The following is a 5,537-nucleotide window of genomic DNA, read 5'->3' as shown; positions in this document are numbered from 1 at the left end:
GGATCACAACAGAGGGTTCTGGACAGAGCTGGAGAAGGATGTAGAACAAAATTCTAACACACACACAAAAAGACCAGATTTACTGGCCTGAAAGAGACTGGAGAAACCCCGAGAGTATGGCCCCCAGACACCCTTTTAGCTCAGTGGTGAACTCACTTCCCAGGTTCCCCGTTCAGCCGAGGATTGGACAGCCCCATAAAACAAAACGGGACTAATGAGGTCAGCAGCCAGGGACAAGGACTAGAAGGCAGGAGGAGACAGGAAAGCTGATGATAGGGAACCAAAGGTTGAGTAAGGACAGTGTTGACATATGGTGGGGTTGTTAACCATTGTCATAGGTCAACATGTGTACTGTTTAATGAGAAACTATTTTGCTCTGTAAACCTTCATCTAAAGTGAGAATAGTAGCACAATTGGAAGAACGTAATCAATGTCACTGAATTGTACATGTAGAAATTTTTGAAATGGTATATCTTTGACTATGTATATTTTCATCAAAAAAAAAAAGTCGAGAAAGGAGAGTGTTGACATGTCGTGGGGTTGTTAACCAATAAAACAATATGTTTACTGACCGTTTAATGAGAAACTATTTGTTCTGTAAACTTTCGCCTAAACTACCATTAAAAAAAAAAAAAGGAAGGCCTTGCGGTCTACTGCCAAAAAATCAGCCATTAAAAACCCTAGGAGCACAGTTCTATTCTAACACACGTGGGATCACCATGAATCAAAGTCACCATGAGTCGGGGTCCACTCAATGGCAACTGATTTTTTTTTAATTCATTAGGCACATCTGAAGCTATTTTAAGCAAAGCCAATATTGAAAATATTTTTATGAGCGGCTTAGATAGTTAAGGAGCCCTAGTGGCTCAGTGGTTTAGAGCTACGGCAAGCAACGGCTGCTAACCAAACAGGGGGGCAATTCAAATCCACCAGCCGCTCCTTGGAAACCCTATGGGGCAGTTCTACTCCGTCCTATAGGGTCGCTGTGGGTCATTGACGGCAATGGGTTTGGTTTTGGTTTTTTAGATAGTTGAAGTCAATCAGTATTAGACAAGTAACCAAGGACGGTTAGGCCATGTCTTTCTCTAAAGGCCTTTAAAGTAGACTGAGCTCGTCATTCTGCAGACTGGGGCTCCACATAAGCCACCCACATAACTCTGTAGTCACTGCTACTGTACACAGTATAAAATACACATCAGATTTCAAAGACTTAGAACAAAAGGAAAGAATGTAAAAAAAACTCAATATTTTTTATATTGTTGAAATAATATTTTGGTTATATTGGGTGAAATAAAATATGTTATTAAAATCAGCTTCATTTGTTCCTGTTCACTTTTTTAAGGCAGCTAATAGCAAATTTAAAACTACATATGTGCCTCACACTATATTTCTACTTGACAGCCTTGGTCTAGGGAACCCTTCCTTAGCTCATCTCCTTGCTTCCCCTCTTGCTGCTCGCTAAGATCTGTTCTCCACAAAGAATTTGAATCATCACATATCCCTGCCCAAAACTCCCAGGGGCTCCCTAGTATTACCCCATAACGTGGATTGGAGCTGTCTGACACAATAGCCAATTCTGGGTGCGGTGAGCATGAAGACAGGGGTGAAGTGAGCAGCAAGAGTTTTATTATGTATCAATATATAGCAGACAGAGGGGAATAGATTCCTCAAAAAAAAAAAACCATCTCCCCCACTGGAGATGAGCTGAAAGCTTTTATAGGCACAGGATTATGGGTCTTGGAAGTTTGTATTACTTCCCCCATTGAGGCGGTCACGTCCCAGATGAGTTAATCTTTTCTTGGAGGTTATCTGACGACATCATGGTTTTCTTGTCCCAAGATGGGTGGTTTGTTTGGCTTGTCATTCTTACCTTGTAATCACTTGTTCTCCACCCTCCAAGGAGGTACGCTGCTAAATCTTAAACCTTTTGTAGAGACTGGAACCAGAAGGAAAAACAAGGTCATGAGACAATGTGGCGGTTAGCAGTGGGGAGTAAATAATAGTGAGTCGGGCCTATGCAGCCTCTTCCAATCCCCCCTTTTATTGGAAGCTTCTCAATCTTGGGAAACAAGGTGTCACTTCTTTTCTGGCTACTTCCTGCTGGTTAGGGTCATCGCTGGGGTGAGAAACCTCCCGGTATCGATTAGGGGTTATAGACAGGGGTTGAGTTAGAGTGGAAATTGGCTGCATCTTGGTGAATTACATGACATTCATCCTCAGAGGTTGAAAAAGGGGCATCCCGACTTACCAGGGTAAATATTTTTCTAGCCTGAGGAGTATCTGTAGTTCTTTTTATTAAGATTCTCATAAAACAGGGAACACAAAAACTAACTAGAATAATCATTATTCTGAAGGTTCTTCTTTTGGGCTCTTCTATGGCCCACTTTACTGGACCTACTGGAGTTAGGGTTGAGACTACACACGGGAGGGTCAGAGTGTCCCTAGCTGGGAGGGTCAGAGTGTCCCTAGCTTGCAGGGTCAGTGTCCCCTTTGCCTGTAGGAACACAGGCACCTGTTCTGTCCAGGTCTGCTGGAAAAAAGAAAGAAGGAAATAAGGTCAAAACCATCATACTGTAAGCTTCTTGAACTTGCACTTCAGGCCCTGAACTGGAGTACAAGAGTATGGTGGCTCTCTGTTTTCTGCTTCTTTCACTTCTTTTGGCGGGGCTGTTTTTACTCTCGAGTGATGCGCGCACACAGCTACTTCTGTTAATTTCAGAGACGAGTGGGTGGTCAGGAGAACTTCAAAAAGTTCCTCTCACTGAGGGGCCAGTTGATCTTCCGGGTTTGATACTTCCAGGTTTTCCACAGGACCTGATCTCCGATCTCCGGGTTGGAACCTGTGGAGGGGAGTGTCAGAAGGAAAAGACAAATGAGAAGAAGCATACTGATTAACAGTGTTTATGACGGCTCTCAGAGAAAGGACCCAGTCTCTTTTCTCTACCTTGGTTATCACCAAGGTGGGGAAAGTTGACATTTTCAGGAATGGTCTCCCATGTATTAATTTGTAAGGGCTCAATCTGAGCCCGCTTCGAGGGGCTACCCAGATTCTGAGCAGAGCAATGGGGAGAACTTGTATCCAAGTGGAGCTTGTCTCCTGGCAAATCTTCGCCAAGGACTTTTTCAGAGTATGATTCAGCTTTTTGGTCTTTCCAGTCACTTGTGGTCTCCAGACTGAGTGTGCTTTCCAATTTATATCTAAAACCTTATTGATTTCTTGCATGACTGTTGCCATAAAAGCTCTCCTGTTGTCACCCTGTACGGAGGTTGGAAGATCAAAACGGGCATGATTTCTTTGAGTAATGTCTTGGTCACTTCTTGGGCTCATTTGATTTGACAAAGGAAAACTTCCACCCACCCTGAGGAGGTATCTACAAAAACCAACAGATATTTAAAATCTCCAGGTGTCCAGGACATTATACCACTGCCACCTGAAGGAGATCACTGATTACCTTCAGGAGTTCTCAGATTTCCGGTAAACCTTTTATTTCGTTGTTGGTAGATGTCAGAAGTCCCCTTTCTTTCTACAAGGCACCATGTGAGTGAAGGACCAGATGGGCACATTTACTATCAATATACACAGTTATGCATCTTCCTACTCCTAGTCGCAGGCCTGCCCGAGGACTATGTGTTCAGCCTTTTGAGCTGAAGTGCGGGCAGGAAGTGGAGCTGCCTCTAACACTTCAGTTCGTGTCACCACCACATATTCTGTCTTGTGGCATCCTTCATATAGAAAGCTACTACCATCTGTATACATTTCTATCTGTGGGTCAATCAAGGGAACCTCTGAGAGATCTGGTCTGCTAGAATAACCTTCTTCAATCATCTCTAGGCAGTCATGTACAGGGGCGTCTTCCAAAATAAGCAGCAATGTGGCAGGATTGAGGGAGGAGAGAGCCATCAGAACATTTGAGTTGTCTAACAAGATTGCCTGACATTTTCCCATCTGTCCTGCCGTGAACCAAAAACCCCTCTTTTCTTCCAAAAGAGGCAAAACTGTGTGTAGTGTGTTTACAGTTACCTTTTTCCAAGGGTAAATTTCTCATCTTTCTGTAACAGGTCACATGTTGCAGCCACGGCTCGAAGACAAGGGGGCCATCCCTGGCCACGTTGTCCAGCTGTTTTGAAAAGTAGGCCACTATCGCCTGGCTGCTCCCAAGGTTTGAGATAGTACCCCCACAGCAATTCCCTGTTTTAATATCAGTCCATTCAATGGCATACAGCGGCTGAGACTCGGGGCGTAGAGGATTACAAAAGAAGACATCTTTCAAGTCCAGTACTGAAAACCGAGCACATTAACTGGCTATAGTAACCAAGAGGGTATATGGATTGGCACAATCGGGTGAATGTCCTCTACTATTTGGTTGATTTTCCATAGGTCTTGAACAGACCCATATTCTCTTGTCCCTAGTTTCAACACCGGTAAGATAGGGGTGTTGTATGGAAACTGGCAAAATTTTAGTGTCCAGTTTGTATGTACCAATGCATCAGTAGTGCGATCCCTTCCAAAGCTTCCTTGTGGAGGGGATGTTGCCTCTGATTTATAATAGGTGCTCTAGGTTTTAAAGTAATTTTAACCGGCGCGGCTGACTTGGCTCACACAGGCCTTTCTGATGTCCAGACCTCTGGATTCACCTTTTGTTGAATATGGAAAGGAATATCATTATTTCTTCTTGCGACAGTGTTGCCTGCAAGATGCATGCATTTTCAGGCAGGATCTGTAGAAAATGGAAAGGAACAACTCTGCCATCCTATTTGAGTTACTCCGAGATGGGAGATTGGGATTGTTCCAATTATACAAGTCACAGGTAGAGAAAGAAGTACGTACTAACATTGTTCCTCCTTCGGCTGGAATTTTTCTCAAAGGAAATTGCCTTCCCGAGCCCCAACAGTACCCTCACCAAAAACAGTACCGGGACGGGTATGTGTAGAGCGGAGACCACACACGATGAAGTTGCACTCTTACTTCCCGATTCCCTTCTTTGTCAGTTCCTTTCAAGCTGGCGGGACTAGAATCAGGCTCAGCCCTTTCTGTGGGGGACTCTGCCTTCATTCCTCAACCTGACCTGTCGGCTTCTACTGCACCATCCCTATATGGCAGGGGGAGCCAAGGCAGTTATCGGGACTATTCGTAGTAAGTGGGGACCCTCCGGCCAGGATTCAGGTAGCACTTTTGTCTTCTGCTTTCCCTGGAAAAGAATCTGGTTAGAGGGATTTAAAGTTTGATAAAGAGACATGAAAGCTTGAGTACAGGGAAATTTGTCCCATTTTTTTCTTACAAAACAAGTCAAGCTGAAAAATCATGCCTTAAGCCAAAGACCCATTTTGGAGCCAATTTTTCTGGTGCCCCAGCTGCTATTGGGGCCATAAGCTGTTATATAAGCATATCATTTTCTTTCTTGTCACAGGCTCGTAGCTATACCTCCTCCAGTTTTTTAGAAAGCAGCCTAGAGGAGATTTGGCTTGGATTGATGGGCCTCTCCCCATAAGAGGTGTTTGTTTATGCATAAGCAGCATCAGTAACTGCTTTTCATGTG

Source organism: Trichechus manatus, unplaced genomic scaffold (genome assembly GCF_000243295.1).
Source record: "Trichechus manatus latirostris isolate Lorelei unplaced genomic scaffold, TriManLat1.0 scaffold00213, whole genome shotgun sequence".
NCBI classification, from domain to species: Eukaryota; Metazoa; Chordata; class Mammalia; order Sirenia; family Trichechidae; genus Trichechus; species Trichechus manatus.
This window is presented reverse-complemented; position numbering follows the sequence as displayed.